General features: G+C 51.3%; 1 long non-coding RNA gene across 1 annotated transcript in view; it reads left to right on the forward strand.

The window, feature by feature from the left end:
- The window catches only part of LOC102395036, a 36,075-nt gene extending 25,253 nt beyond the window's left edge, over window positions 1-10,822 (forward strand). Inside the window, exon 5 of the long non-coding RNA XR_003102443.2 lies at window positions 10,541-10,822. This is a non-coding gene — a long non-coding RNA (uncharacterized LOC102395036). The remainder of the gene's footprint in view (window positions 1-10,540) is intronic.
- Window positions 10,823-16,643: the final 5,821 nt, after the last annotated feature.

Here is a 16,643-nt window from a genome sequence, read left to right on the forward strand (position 1 = left end):
TTCCCAATGCATCTCTCACTGTGCTCATGGAAAATGACAGAAGGAAGAGAAGGCTTCAGATCAGAGACCAGTGTTTCCGAGGGTCCTGTCGGGCCTGAGGTCACTAGGCTGGGGCAGGCTGGGCAACTCTGACTCTAAGGGCCTCCTTCCCTCTGGGCAGCACTGACCTGGCCTAGGATGTCCCTGTGGGTAGCACAAGGAGCTGGGTGAGGACACCACTCTGTGTCGCCAGAGCCTGAATCTCCATCAGTCACTGTCCAGCTACTCGACCTGGGGCAAGTCCCCACTCTGAGCCTCAGCTTCCTCATCTGTAAAATGGTGCAGCAGTGACTGGGCCCAGATGAGCAAGGTTGAGGGGGACATGAAAGGAGCTGTGAAGCTCTGAGCACTGCTCTTGGCACCTGGGGAGTCACAGACCAGTTGTCAAGAGCAGTAATAAATCCTAAGCAGGTGGGGGCTGAAAGGAAACTTGGAACTCTTACCCCGGAGAGGGAAAAGGTCAAAGGCTAAGGTAAAATAGCAGGGTCAGGAATGAAACTCAGGACCTGATACCCAGGCCTCCTGGTCCAGAAAGGGAAGGCCACCTTCTTCCTGCAGCATGGCAGGGAGAAAAAGGATGCAGATCTCTGAAGAACCCCCAGAAGTCTGCTGTGGCTTCTTGGTGGTCTTGGTGGCAGGGCAGGCTCTGCTCTGTCACCTACCCTGGCTCCTCTGACCGCTTCTTTCTGGGAGAGAAGAGGTGCCTGCCTTCCTTTCCTGCTGCTGTTCCGTGCAGGTGACCTGGAGGCTGGGGGAAGGATGAAGGCGGAGGTGGGAATCCGGGAGGGTTGGGCACAGGTGATGCGGAGCCGGGAGCAACTGCCACTGAACTGCTGACATGTGCAGCGGTGCAGCAGTTCACAGGGGGAGCATCTTGTCCTCCATCAAGAGGAGGGGAACATCACTGACCCAGTCTGCAGATGAGGAAACTGAGGCTCTTAAGGCCACAGACGGAGAGCCGTGTGGTCCATTGTAACTGAGCTGCTCTTCCACGTTCCTGGGCTGATTTTAGGAACTCACAGCATAACTTGAAGACTTGTTCCTCCTCTGTGCCTGATCAGCTGTGGGGATTGGTTGGAGGGGCCTTGAAAACTTCTCGACTCTCAGATTTGAGAGCCAGTGGGCCCTAGAGAGGGGTTTCTCTGGTGGCTCAGATGGTAAAGAATCTGCCTGCAATGCAGGTGACCTGGGTTCCATCCCTGGGTCGGGTAGATTCCCCTTGAGAAGGGACTGGCTACCCACTCCAGTATTCTTGCCTGGAGAATTCCATGGACAGAGGAGCCTGGTGGGCTACAGTCCATGGGGTCACAAAGAGTCGGGCACTGCTGAGTGACTAACACTTTTACTTTTTTGCCCCAGAGAACAGGAAGTTAAATCTTTGGCCCCATCCCACAGAGGAAGAAACTGAGGCTCAGCCAGGTCCTCTGGAAACAGTGGGGCCTCCGGCTCCAGCTGGGGAGTGGGGTCGGGGGGAGGCTCCTGGGGCCGCAGCTCCCTCTTGGCCCAGTTTCTACCTCGCCCCCCCCATCTCCAGTGTCCCCAGTCCTCCGGAGGAAGATTTCCGTGGTCCCGGTTGGGGGTGCCAGACTGCCAGCGACGAGTGTTTTTTTAATCCCAGCCCCGCTGACTTAGATGATTATTCTTATTTAAGGCAGGGAGGAAACGCGCGAGCGTGGCAGCCGGTCACCTCCGGGCGGCGGCCCCTCCCCGCCTGCCTTCGGTGCTCAGCTCCAACCTGAGCGGGAAAGGGGAGGGGGGAGATGGGAAGCGGGAGTAGGGAGGGGGAGAGGAGGGTGGGGGGTGGTGGACGAGAGAGGGGTTAGAGGGAATAGGAAGTGGAGAGGAGGGAAGAGGGAGGAGGGGGAAAGGAAGGGGCAGGAAGGAGAAGATTAGGGAGGAGGGGAAGGGGGTGGAGGGAACGAGGTGGGGGAGGGGCAGGGAAGAGGGTGGGGGGAAGAAGACGGGGAGGGGGGAGCACATAAAGGCACCCCCCCACCCCCACCCCCGCAGCTCCCTAAGCAGTTAGGAGAGAAGGAGATACACAGATGAATAATTTACTACGGGAAATGCAGGAAGAATTTAGAAACTCTCAATTTATAAATATTTATTTTCACAAGTTCGCCCCCTCCCGACTCTTCTTTCCCTGGCTGGCCCTCGTTCTTTCTCCATTTCCCATCCCTCCCCCCCGCCCCCGCCGCCCTGCAACTTTTTGCTGACCCTGTCTCTCCCACGGCCTCTCTCCTTGTCTCTGCGCGCCGTGACCGTCTCTGTCTCCCCTTCTCGGCTTCCGTGACTGGGGTGGGGCGGGGATGTGTTTTCTCGCCCGTGTCTCCCTTTTCTCCATCTCTGCGGCCTGAGTCTCTCCCTGGCTGGGTGCATCTCTGTCTCTGTCTCCTTGTCTCTCCATCTCTGGGTGTCTCTACCCCGTCTGTCTCCCCAGCTTCTCCCATCCTAGGACCTCAGTTCGGGTCCGCATGAGTTGGGGCGGGGCGGCGGGGGTGGGGAACCCTTGGAAGGCTCAGAGGGGAGAGGTCGTTTCCCTGACAACCGGCGGGCGTAGGGCAGAGCCTCACCGGCTCTAGATTAAGGAAGTCCGCTCCCGGCGGACGGGGGCGGGAAGCCGCGAGAACCCCGCCCCTGCCCCGCCCCGACCACGCCCCTTTCCAAAAGCATGTTGGGGCGCCCCTGGGGTGGCATGGGGAAGGCACTGGGATCGGGCAGGTAATCAGTGGATCACTTAATCAATCAGTTAACCAATGGTGGGGCAATCAGTTTACAGGCACGCATAACTCGGGGAGTTTAAGAGCTCCCGGTGGAATGAGACGGAGCTGAGTTCTGAACCCTCACGGGCCTTGTCCTGGCAGTGTGGTCCCCAGAGCTGAGTCCCTGCACATCTGGCGGGTATCTCCCATCTGTGCGGCAGCCCCAACCTGCAGGGTCGACCCTCCAGGCGGGTCCTCCGTTGCCTTTGTCCATCCTTTAGTTCACAAATGGAAAAGGGAGGCCCTCGGAGGGAGGGGAACCTGGGGGCAGGGTTACCAGCCATTTAACAAACTCAGCAAAATTGACTTCCTCCATCGGCATGCGTTTTGTGAGCTGGGAACTGGACCCAGAGGTGATCCTACCCTTGACAGCACCTGGCTCGAGGCCTGACCCAGAGCCGGTCCTGGGTTTTCCCTACCTGCTCCCCTTCTGTCTCCCCTCTGCCCCCCTCCTTTCCCCCTTGTGTGGGGAGGCTGAGTTCCAGAGAAGTCAGCTGGTGGGCACGGTTGCCTAGATGCTAGAGGTGGATTCCCACCCCTCCCCTTAAGCCACTTTTGAGCCTGACACTCAAGTGCCAAAGAGTTCTCCAGTCATGGAGGACTCCTCAGGTAGTATCCTCAGGGTCCTAGCTGGCAGGGTCTCTTGGCACACACGCCGTGCTCCCTACAACCTAAAACCCGTGTGTCATTTAATAGGTGAACTCCTGTTTGTTTGAAACAGCCCTTCTGACAGGTACCAGCTCCTTCTTGCCCCAGTCCTCCCTCCCCAAAGCTGGCTGGACTGGAAGATGGGAAGGGGCTGGTGGAATGATTCCCCGCTCCAGGAAGGACTGAGGAGTCACTGGGAATGTGACTATTTATAATTTCAGCGGCCCCTTTAAGCTTGGGCTCCAGGCCTGTTGCCAGGCGGGCTGTGTTTGAAGCTCTCAGCTCTAATCCAGCTGCAGCAGCAATGCTCCCAAATTGGGGTCCTGTGGTTGCTCCAGAGGCAGGATGGGCCTGGCTCGTGGAGCTCTCCCAGGCTGGAGGGCCACCCCCTCCCTGTCCCCAGGTCCCCACAAAAGGCAGACGCTACACATACACATACACACAGACACCTCTCTATGAAACACACACACACACTCATTCTCACAGACACAGGGAGAGAGAATCCCGTGACTGCCGTGTGGACTGGCATTGGTGTCTGTGGCCCATGGGCCCCCAGGCCAGCCACTTTTCCTCTGCAGGAAGGATTTCTCTGTCCTTCTTGAAGATTCTAGACTCTATACTCCTTGAGCCCCCAGAATACCCCAAGTGGGTTTAGAACCTGGACCCAGTAGGAACTGAGAGGAAGAAAGGGTGGAGAGGTGGTGGGCGGAGCTGGCAGATCTTGAAGGAGGAGATTGGCCCACTTGGCCCCTGGCTCTCCACGCTGGAGCTCATCCCTGGTGGAAGGGGTCTTACTCCCCCAGCTGAGAGATGGGGACGGTAAGACTGGGAGAGCAACACACCCAAGATCCCCAGCCAGTGAGAGGATCGGCTGGGATTCGAGCCACGTGTCTAGGGCCCAGGCTCTCACACACTTCTGCACTCGCAGGCAGGGCAGTCGACAGCATCTTGCCATCTTTTCTCAAATGCAGGTTTGGGGGTTTCCGCGTGGCCGACTGTGGCTGGCAGGGCGTCTCACATTCCCACCTGGTATGTTATGGGCACCCAGTTCACATTCCCTGGCTGATCCCTTCTGTATAGAGAATGGGGACCAAGGAGGACCTTTGGTCAGGCTGTGCCCTCTACAGCTAGCCGGTCTCACCATGGAGCCACAGATCAGACTGTGGGGTAATGTGCACCTCAGGGGGCTCCAGGGCCGTGGAGGACACGAGAGGGATGAGACTCAGGAACCCCTGTGTCAGACAAGGCACAGGATGGGGAGCTGAGGCCCAGGATCCAGTTCTAGAGCCAGCTGTGTGACTTCGGGTCAGGCCCGCTGTCTCTCTGGGCCTCAATAAAATGAAGGGAGCTGGGCTCCCTAACCTCTGAGGGTCCTCCCAGGTGGTCTGGAGAAGGAGTGCCTGGTCTCGGGGAGCCAGAGTGCATATACCCCTCTCCCAGGGCTGGGCCACATGCCAGCAGAGGACCTGAGTGGCTAGCAATGGCCACCATGTTAAAAAATAATTTTACATATTTATTTTTGGCGGTGCTGGGTCTTCTTGCTACGGCGAGGGCTTTATCTAGTTGCGGGAAGCGGGGGCTACTCTTGGTTGTGGTGCGTGGGCTTCTCACTTCGGTGGCTTCTCTTGCGGAGGAGCACGGACTCTAGACCGCGGACTCAGGAGTCACGGCCCACGGGCTTAATTGTCCCGAGGCATGTGGAATCTTCCCAGACCAGGGATGAAACCCAGGTCCCCTGCACTGCCAGGTGGATTCTCAGCTACTGGACCACCACGGAAGCCCCAGTAATGGCCACCATTTATACAGCACCTACCGTAGGCTTCCCTGAGAGCTCAGTTGGTAAAGAATCCACCCACAATGCGGGAGACCTGGGTTCAATCCCTGGGTTGGGAAGATCCCCTGGAGAAGGGAAAGGCTACCCACTCCAGTATTCTGGCCTGGAGAATTCCATGGACTGTATGGTCCATGGGGTTGCAAAGAGTCAGAGACGACTGAGCGACTTTAACTTCACTCATCGTAGGCTTGAGCAAACTCTGGGAGATAGTGGAGGACAGGGAAGCCTGGTGTGCTGCAGTCCATGGGGTCTTAGAGTCAGCCACGACTTGGCGACTGAAAAACAGTAGTACCTACCCTATAGGGTTCAGTGAGAATTAACTGGGTCACAGCCATGGAGGGCAGAGATGGAGACCCAAGCCCTCCCAGCCCAAAGGCCTCAATGTTAGTGGTCCTGGCTGCTGGCTGAGCGGGGCCGGTGGGCAGTGCCGCAGTTTGTGGCTGCGTGTCCTGGGTGCAGTGCCCATGTGACACTGCGCAGAGCAGGCCGTCTGCTTTCCAGAGTGCTGCTAAGGAAGGCGCGGCTCAAGCTGCCTCCCCTGCCCCCTCCACAGGCTGCTTCTCCCTCCCTCCCTCATTCCTGGTCCAAGGCCAGCTCCCCAAGGCTCCAGGGTGCCACACCCCCGTACCTGGTGCCCCTGGGCAGAGGCTGGCAGGGGAGGGCTGGCTCCCAGAGAGCAGGGGTCACAACGCACTCCCCCCTCCTCTGGCCTGGACCAGTGAAGGGCTTGGGGCACAGTCTCGCAGCCTCTCCAATGGACCCCATCACCCTCCATGTGGGTCCTTGGGTGCACAACACCAGCCCTCAGTTTCCCCGCTCTGTAGACTACTACGGATGTTCCTGCCAAGAGAGGCTGGAGGGAGGATGCGATGCGCTGCTGCCCACACCTCAGCTCAGGGCAGCTCCAGCATCCTTTGGGTTGGCACCTTCTACCCCATCAGAGATTCCAGCCAGAGCCCTCCAGTGGAGTCAGGGGCCTGGAGTCATGGGAACAGAGGCCAGAATTTCCCAGCAGCCTGATCAGAAGACCACAATTAGGGGGTGGGACATCCAGGGAGCGGTCCTCCATACCAGCCCCTCCATGCTGCCGAGTGCCAGTGAGCCCCCAGACTTCATCCCCTGTCTCCAGGAACTACCGTCCACGGGTCTTACCCAGCCATCCTGCTTCCTCCCTTCCTCTCGCCTCCCACAGTCTGCAGCCACTTTGCCTCCCCAGGGAACTGACATCTGCCCACCCTCCCAGCTGCCGTTCCCCCTCCACTCCTCCTTCATCTCCCGCCTAGAATGCCGCACCAGCCTCTTCCAGGAACCCCTCCAGGATGGCCCCAGGGACCCACACTCTCCACAAAGGCCCCTGTGGGTCTAGTGAAGTGTCACGCCAGCTCATGATGACCCAGCAACTCTGATGGCCCAAAATTGGCTCGTCTCCTTGGCTTTGAAGACTCTGGGGACCTGGTTCCTGCTCACCCCTGCAGCCTTTCGGCTCCCCACCCCCACCTCTGCTCCAGACAGACCAGCTCTCTTCCAGCCTCTGTGCCCTTGTACATGCTCTTCGGAGGACTGGAATTTTCTCCTGGGTCATCGGACCAACTGTTCATTCCTTAGGACTCAGCCCAGGCTTCCTCTTCTCCAGGGAGGTGCCCCTGATGCCCATGCCATGGTCTGTCTACTTGTCTGTCACCCACACTAGACCATGCGGGAAGGGGCTGTGCATCTTGTTTATCTCTAAACCTCCAGCTTGGCTCCAGCTTGGGAGGTGGGGTCACCTGTACTGGTGGAAGGATGGCTTGATCCCACCCCGTTTCACTCCAGCTCCATCCACACACCCTACTCCTCCCCTGGGAGCCATCTTCCTTTCCCTCTTCTCTGGGTGGGGTGGCATTGTGCTACGGGCATCCACATTGAAGTCGCGTGACCTGCGCCTCCTCGTGGCGCTGAGCCTCAGTTCTCCATCTGCAGAGATGGAGAGAACCACTGCACGACCATCCCAGGGTAGGTGCAAGGATTAAGTAAACAGCATTAATCGTATCCTTGGACGTCATAGGAGTTCAGTATACGTTAACTAATATTGTTGTCTTTGTTCTGTATTATCCGGCCAGGCTGGTTGTAATCACCTCCTCCTGGCCTGGGTCTGGGGCACCTGTCACTACAGCTGTCTGCTCCAGGCTGCCCACAACTTGGATCATTTCATCTTCACTTAGAACATTCAATGGCTCCCCGTTGCTTCCCCCAGGATATAAAAACTCCAGCTAATTTTCAAAGCTCTTCATCACCTGCTTTTCTGGTGAGGCTGCCCTGTGTGTGTGTGAGTGTGTGTGTGTGTGTGTGTGCTCAGTCATGTTCAACTCCTCACGATCCCATGGACTGTAGGAACCTCCAGGTTCCTCTGTCCATGGAATTTTCCAGGCAAGAATACTGGAGTGGCTTGCTACTTCCTACTCCAGGGGATCTTCCTGACCCAGGGACTGAACCAACCTCTCTTGTGTCTCCTGGATTGACAGGCAGACTATTCTTTACCACTGTGCCACCTGGGAAGCCCCGAGGCTGTCCTGACTAGTAGCCAAAAGATGACCTTCTGGCAGGCCCCTCCCCACCCGCAATGGGAGCTGGGTGACTCTAGGTGGGTCTTCTACTTCCCAGAGCTTCTGGATCCCTCAGCTGCACAGTGGCACTGATACCAGTGCCTCTTGGTGGTTCCTTCCCTGGGGGTGTGGGCGACAGGGACCCTGGGTGCAAAGAGCTGGCCTAGTGTGGGGGATGCACCAGGCACCAGAGCTTCACGGCCAGCTCGGGCCAGCCCACAGCCCTGCACGCAGGCTCTGGAAAGAGGCCAGAATCCATGCTGATCCTCGTCTCCTCAGAGTCCCCGTCTTTCCGGACTGAATATTACCCTGATTGTGTTGTAGAGAAAGGCAGAGAACATTTGTTCTCTTTTTAAGGAAAATAACATTTTCCCCCATTTACAAAAGGAATACATGTAAACTGTGGATAATTTTGAAATTAAGATAAACCAAAGAGAAAATTTTAAATGATCTATAATTCATCACCCATCCACAGAACTTTGAGTGCCTGAACCTCCAGCCTCCAGACTCTTTGTATTAGGTGTGCAGCACCATATCTGCTTGGAGCCCAGAAAGGGGCTCACAGAACATTCTGGTTGGCAACCTGGTTCTTCCTCTTACCAGCAGAACTCAAACTTCTCTGCCCAAGGCCTCTGCCTGCTGGTACCCAGAGAGTTCCCCACCCCACCCCACCCCAGCAGCAGCTGTTAGAAGTTCAGGGTCTCAGGGAAGTTCCCTGGTGGCCTAGTGGTTAGGATTCTGGGCTTTCACTCCTGTGGCCCGTGTTCAATCCCCGGTGAGAGAACAGATCTTGCAAGCCATGCAGCATGCCCTCCCCCACCAAAAAAAGCAAAGAAAAGAAGTACAGGATCTCAGCCCAAGGGCCCCAGAACCTGCATTTCCCCAGGATCCCAGGAGGCCCAAAGGTTTCCAATGGCAGCTGAGTGCCCCGAGTTGTGGATACGCTTACACTTATCTGAGCCAACCCCCTATTATTGAACATGGAGGTGGTTTCCAAGTTGTGACATCATAAACAAGGCCACGGTGAACAGCATCATGATAGCTAAACCTTGGGCACACTGTGGGTATTTTCCAGGAGCAGGTATTATGGAGATTTCCTTAATTCTGCCTCACTTCCCTTCTGTCCCAGAACATTCTGGGGTGGGGTAAGAGTCGGGCATGACTGAGCGACTTTACTTTCACTTTTCACTTTCATGCATTGGAGAAGGAAATGGCAAACCGCTCCAGTGTTCTTGCCTGGAGAGTCCCAGGGACAGAGGAGCCTAGTGGGCTGCCGTCTATGGGGTCGCACAGCGTCGGACACGACTAAAGAGACTTAGCAGCAGCAGCAGGGTCCATCTTCATCCCCATTCTGCAGGTGAATAAACTGAGGCTGGGGGCAGACAATACTTTCCAGGGTCGCATAAACAGTGGCCAAGCCAGGGCTTAATCCAGCCTGGCCAGGTTTCCTTTCTTCCACACCCATCCTATTGGCCTTTGCTTTGAGTTTTTGGTCCAGCGTCAGCTCCTGTTTGTGTGAGGTGGGTCTCATGAATGTCCCAAGCTGGGCACACAGTGGCTTCCAGATGTCCCTGTCCCTGCCCTGTGGGACCAGTTTGCCCCGGTGACATATGAAGCTTGGCTGGGTGGATAGCGTGGCCTCAGTCCACTGTGGGTACCTTTAAGTGATGGTGGGCGGGGCTTCCGGAGGGGACCGGAAATGGTAAGAGAAGCAAGAGGGGCTTCCGGGTCAGCGGGGAGGGGCTCAGGCCCAGAAGAGAGGAGGCAAGAACAATGGCTGGGGGCTTTCCTGTGCTGTGGCAGGAAGAACAGTCATGTGACTGTGAATCCTTTTGGGGGAAACCCTTGGTGAAGAGAGAGCAGAATGCACTGATGGCAGCAGATTCTATTAAAAGCAGTTCTCATTACTGTATCGTTAATTATTAATAGGATCGGGCAAATCAAGGATGGGAAGACCCAGCTGGGCCTGATTCAAATCTTGCCTCCGAAGCAAATGGCTTTTGGGTTCGGTCCAGGAGACCTAGCCATGAACGTGCCTGTTGGAAAGTGAGGACAACCCGAGGCTGCCACGGTGGGACAGGCATCGCTTATATCTGCTTTTAAAAAGGCTAAAGAAAAGGAGCCCAGAGGAGGCAGACGCCCGTTTCTGTCTATTTGCACCCCCACCCCTGAGCTTTTAGGCCTAGATGACCTGGGCGTGCCTTTCCTGCAGACCTTATCCTTCTCTGAGCACTGCCCAGACCTGGGGCTGTTCAGCCTCTAAAGAGATCCAGAGAGGATCTTTCTCCATGGAGCAGCAGAAACCACAGTGAGAACGAAGCCAAAGAGGGTTTGGGCTGAGGACACCCCAGAGATAGAGATTTCAGCCCTCTTTCTGGCTTAGAGGGATTGACCGCCTTATCTACACTGAACTCCTATTGCCCCTTCAGAGCCCAGCTCAGATGGCCTCTTCTTTAGGCAGCGCTACCCAGTCCTAGCTCTGCTAACAAACAAGGATACAGACCCTGTCCCTGCCCTCACAGAGCTACCAGTCTGACAGGAATCTAGCCAGGTGATTAATCAAATAATCATCACAAACCGTGAAGACACACAGGCACCAGGCTCTAAAGCAGGGAGATGGAAGCCATGTACTGCCAGGGCAGGGCTTCTAACGATTCTTTCATCCTCTCCTCTAGACTACCTGGAGCAAAAGTGGGTTCTCAGGAAATGTGTCTGATTTCACAGACTGCTAATTTGGGAGCATAAGAACAAGGCCTTCAAGATGGAGAGATTTCTGGAGAAGCCAGCTTTGCACAGCAGAGGGACAAAGGGGCAGGGGTCTGGGCCTTTTCCCTGTTCCTCCATCACCACAGAACTCTCCTGGATTATTAACTGATTTACCCTGACAGCCACTATGAAGCCAAGACATGAATGCAGTATGGTGGGGGTTTTTTTTGGAATAAATAAACGTGAATGAATGAGTGAGTTTAGGCTTAAAAAAAAAAGGCACTAAAAACCTGTGGAGTCTATCTAAAAAAATATATAGCTAGAAACCCTGATAGTCATTCTTATTTTTTCACTAAATACCCATGAAGGTAGAGAGAAAGATGAAACCTCCCTCATTGTGGGAAATAGCTGCCAACCTCATGCCAGAATCTGGGAGGAGCCATACTGAAGGTAATAGCAGGGGGCAGTGTTGGAGAGAAAGCTGAGGACACAGAGACTGGGGACAAAGGTAGGAAGGTGCTCAGAACCTTTTCCATCAGTTGCTCCCACTCAGAGACCTGAATCTGCACCAGTCTGAAAACCGGACAGTTGTCCTTCTCCCACATGCTACTGATGTCCCTGGTCATTCAGAAAAAGTGGGCAGGGCAGGCGGCTTTCGTGGTGCAAGGTATCCTGGGAAGCAAACATGATCATTGTAGGGGAGCTGGGTGGAGGGAGAAAAATACAGAACTCCTTAGTAGCAGTGCATGCTGGGACTTCTGCTTATTTCATCTGTTCAGAAAATCCAAGAATCATTTAACTAAGCTGCAGTGAAGGCTGCCTTCTTTCAGCAGAGCTGCAGTTGGCAGAGCCTGCTGGAAACTGGGACGTGGATTGAGCAAAGCCTACTTGATTCTGTTGCCTGGACCAAACACTGAGAATGGGATGGAACCATCAAACAAGTAGTAAGAGGACGAGGCCAGAGGCAATTTACACATCCTGTCTACTTCTAATTGTGGAGTATGGATGAATGTTTCTGTGTTTGAGGGACAATGCAGAGGCAAAAGCATCGACCACAACGGACTGTGAAAAACCACTTCTGAGCATGGAAGGGAACTGGCATTCTGAAACACTGGAGATGAGGCGATTGACAGCAGTTTCCTAAAGGAACCAGAGGAAGACGTCAGGAAACCATGTGGCCATTTTACTGGAAAGATCTGCTCTGCAAATCAGGAGGCAGAAAGCACAGGGCAGCCCTGAAAGATGTGAAAAGTAAGCCTGGGGACTTTCCTGGCAGTCCAGGGGTTAAGACCGTGTGCTTCTACTGCAAGGGTGCCCATTAGATCCCTGGTTGGGGAAAGAAGAGACCCTTCGTGCTGCATGGTACAGCCAAAAAATAATAAAAATTATTTATAAAGAGAGAGAAGACACAGACAGGAAAGAAACAGGAGGAGGCTGGGTGAAGGTGAAGGCAGAGATTGGAGTGATGCAGCTACAAGCCAAGGAATGCTATAAGCCAAGAGAGGGGCAAGGAACAGATTCACTCTCGGAGCTTCCAGAAGGAACCAACCCTGCCATCACCTGGACTTCAGACTTCCGGCCTCCAGAGCTATGAGAGAACACATTTCTGTTGTAAGTCACCCAGCTGTGGCAGTTTGGTATAGCGGCCCTAGGAAACTAAGACAGATGGAGTTAAGAAGGATTGCAAGAAAAGAAAAAACATGGTAGCAAAGTTGAAGTTCTTTGAATATTCTTCATGAGGCAGAGTCGACTCATGGGAAAAGACCCTAATGCTGGGAAAGATTGAAGGCAAGAAGAGAAGGGGGCGGCAGAGCATGAGATGGTTAGATAGCATCACCAACTCAATGGACATAAATTTGAACAAACTCTGGGAGATAGTGGATGACAGAGGATACTGGCGTGCTGCAGTCCATGGGGTCACAAAGAGTCAGGACTTAGTGACTGAACAACAACAACAAAGCGTTGAAGTCCACGCTGCTGCTGCTGAGTCGCTTCAGCCGTGTCCGACTCTGTGTGACCCCACAGACGGCAGCCCACCAGGCTCCCCCATCCCTGGGATTCTCCAGGCAAGAACACTGGAGTGGGTTGCCATTTCCTTCTCCAAGGCATGAAAGTGAAGTCACTCAGTCGTGTCCGACTCCTAGCGACCCCATGGACTGCAGCCCACCAGGCTCCTCCGTCCGTGGGATTTTCCAGCAAGAGTACTGGAGTGGGGTGCCATTGCCTTCTCCTGAAGTCCACGCTGGAGACCTTAAAAAGCAGACATTGTAATGCAGGAAAATGTTACCAGTGATGGGGAGAGGTCCACCTTGAGACATTTAGACATTTCCTAAAGCGGGACAGAAATTGAGAGATGACAAAACATGAGAAAGTGATAAGGAGGAGAAGACAGCAAACACAGAGCTGAGATTCTTGAAGAAAAGGCTAGAATAAGAGATGACTTGAGAGTATAATGAAGAAAACTCACCTGTGTTTTAAAAGGAAACAAAAAGATCTGAATATGCAGATTGGAAAGACTCACTGTGTTCTGGGGAAATAAATCGAGGATTCTGCTGAGACATGTTCTGGAAAAACAGTGCAATTCATACAAATAATGACAACTTGTATATGCCTCCAGGAAGGAAAGAGCATGCCTTCTAAAAGATCAAACCCAGGCTGGTTTAGCTTGTGTCACACTAAATGAAGAGGAGCCATGTTTATGAGGTTTGGGGGGAACTACTGAACACTCATTACTGAGAGGTATATTCCCATCAGCTGGGAGTCCAAGAATGACAAGCCCCAGGCCTTAAATAAGCCTGGGTATTAGTACTAAAGCCAGTTAAAAAGCAGTGAGTCTAAAGATTTACTGTCAATATCATTTCCAGACTATATATAAATGTCAAAAATTGTTCTTAAATGGCACATCATAGAGTGGAAAAAGTAGATCAAAGCGGGGGGGTACCTGAGAGACATCTTTAATAAGAGGGTTTCAGGAGGCACTGTTTCTCCTCAAATGATTGCTGCTGCTGCTGCCGCTAAGTCGCTTCAGTCGTGTCCAACTCTGTGCGACCCCATAGACGGCAGCCCACCAGGCTCCCCTGCCCCTGGGATTCTCCAGGCAAGAACACTGGAGTGTTTTCCTTCTCCACCTCGAATGATTAGGCAGCTACAAATAGAAGACTTTTTCAATTAAGATAACTTTGAGTGCAATTAGAAATGAAATAGTGACATATGGGCACTGCTATATATAAAATAGATAATGCATAAGGACCTACTGTATAGCACAGGGAACACCACTCAATGCTCTGTAATGGTCTATATGGGAAACCTATGTAAAATAATTGATTCAGTCTGCTGTACACCTGAAATTAACACAACATTGTAAATCAACTATACTCCAATGCAAGTTTTTTAAAAAGAAATAGCTACTAACCAAAGACAGTAGAAGATTAAAGCAAAAATTCGAAGTCCATAAAACAAAATTCAAGAACAAAAGGAAGCAGCTGAGGAAATAAAGAGAAAAAGGCAGAGGCCAGCTTTCCCATGGAGGTAAGATCCACAGGGTCGATGTTAACAATGAATGTGAATGCGTGATTTTTCCTAGTAAAATACCAAAGACTCTTGGATTGGATAAAACAAAGACCAAGATGGAAATTTAACTACATAGTGCTAATAAGAAATACACTTAAAACCAAAGGACAAGAAACAGTTGAAAATTAAAGGTCGACACAGTTACATGAGACTAGTTCAAGTCAAAGGAAAGCAGAAGTGGTAATATTCATATTGGACCAAGAATCACAAGCAAAAAGCATGAGATGGGATAGATCCTTTGAACCGATAGAGTACAGGTCATAATAAAGATCCGATTGTCAGAATTTTTTACATTCTATATAGGATTAGACCTGACCAGGGGAAGAACAACTTAGATACATAGAAAGATAACCAAAAAGACTGCTGCAGACTTCCCTGGTGGTCTGGTGGTTAAGACTCCACGTGTCCACTGCAGGGGGCTTGTCTTTGATCCTTGGTCCACGAAATAAGACCCAACATGTCATGTGGCGTGGCAAAAAGAAAAACAAAAGACACAAAACACCCAAACAAAATAAAACCCCCTGGAGGAGACTTAACATACTTCTGTCTTTGACATAGTTAAATAATGTTCTCCCCCTCCCATGTTTGTACAGGACTGGAATAATATAATTAATAAGGTTGATTTAATAATTGAACTTTGTGCCCAACAAATAAAAGATACTCATTTCTTTGCCAGAGCCCATCAAACATTTATGAAAATTGATCATATATTAGGCCATAAAGAAAAATTCAATATAATCCCCAAAGCAGATATAGTGAAAGCCTCATTCTTTGACCACAGTGCAGTTAAGCTAGAAGTGAAGTTGCTCAGTTGTGTCCGACTCTTTGCGACCCCGTGGACTGTAGCCCGCCAGGCTCCTCTGTTCGTGGGATTCTCCAAGCAAGAATACTAGAGTGGGTTGCCATTTCCTTCTCCAGGGGATCTTCCCAACCCGGGGATCGAACCCAGGTCTCCTGCATTGCAGGCAGATGCTTTATCCTCTGAGCCACCAGGGAAGCCAAAAAATGAGGACTGCAGCCCAGGAAGCAGCATCTCAGATAGCTCTGAGAGACTGCTCCCATTAAGCTAGAACTTATTAACAAAAAGTTTAAATGAAAAAGCCAACCATTTGAAAATTAAAAACTGCTTTTGTAAATTACTCTAAGTAAAACCTATGTGACAACTATTTTAAAATAATAACACTACAAATACCAGATATCTATCTAAACATACAGGAAGGTGGTTAAAATGTAACCAGGAAGAAAATTCATAGCTCAATGGTGTGAATTGTTTTAAATAAGGAAGAGTGGAAGGTGAAAAAGGCAAAAAGCAGAATTTAATGAATTAGAGAAGAAAAATAGAAATAAAAGATAAATCGATGACTTGTTTTTTTGGAAAGTCTAGTAGATTAGGAAAAGTTCTAGCAGATCCAATGATAATAAGCAGAGAGAAATGAATGCACAATTGGAACAAAAATTTTTAAATTAAATTATACTAAGTAAAACCTTATGATAATAAATTTAAAAATGAGAAAAAGCAGATATTTTTAATAAGAAAATACAATATAATCAAAATCAATTCAACAAGTAGGAGAAAACCAAAACACCTAATAAAGTAAATTGAAACAGTAGGTAAAGAGCTACTTCCTCGAGAAGTGTTAGGTCCTTTCACTGGCAAATATTCAAACATTTCAAACATTCTGTTTCAGGATACAGAAAAGATGGAAAACTTCCCTAACTATCTTAAGAATGTTGGAGAAGGAAATGGCAACCCACTCCAGTATTCTTGTCTAGGAAATCCCACGGACAAAGTTTGAACCTAGTGGGCTACAGTCCATGGGTCGCAAAGAGTCGGACTCGACTTAGCAACTGAGGACATCTTAAGAATATAGCACAACCTAAAAATGAAGAGTTGGCAGACAGCACAAAACCATAGACCAGCCTTGCTTAGGAATATGATAAAGATCCTAATTAAAACACCAGCAAATTATCCTGGTTGAGACTCGGGGGCAGGGAGAAACAGAAATCTGCTAAATGAGCTTAGAAAAGGGGAAGATGCCTTATAAAATTACAGAGGAAAGCATGTTAGCTCAGCTCCAGTGGAGACAGAAGTCATCGGGGCCTGTGAATGCATGAGGTCACCTTTTAAAAAAATTGTATTTGACTGTGTCGGGTCTTAGTTGCGGCACACAGGATCCTCACTGCAATGTGTGGGATCCCTTGTTGCCAACAACAGACTTTCTAGTTGTGGCTCGAGGTCCAGAGCTCAAGGGCTTCAGCAGTTGCAGCGTGGAGACTTAGTTGCTCTGTGGCATGTGGATTCTTAGTTCTCCGACCTGGGATCAAACGCAAATCCCCTGCCTTGCAAGGTGGATTCTTAACCACTGGACCACCAAGGGAAGTCCTGATTTCACTTTTTTTTTTTTTAATACTGACCTCCACTGCTACTCATCACATAGCCAATGCTGAATGACTTTTCAAGTTGACTCTTAAGGTTTTTCAGGGTCCCAAGTCTAAAATTAG

The sequence above is a fragment of the Bubalus bubalis genome, chromosome 12 (genome assembly GCF_019923935.1).
Source record: "Bubalus bubalis isolate 160015118507 breed Murrah chromosome 12, NDDB_SH_1, whole genome shotgun sequence".
Taxonomy (NCBI): domain Eukaryota; kingdom Metazoa; phylum Chordata; class Mammalia; order Artiodactyla; family Bovidae; genus Bubalus; species Bubalus bubalis.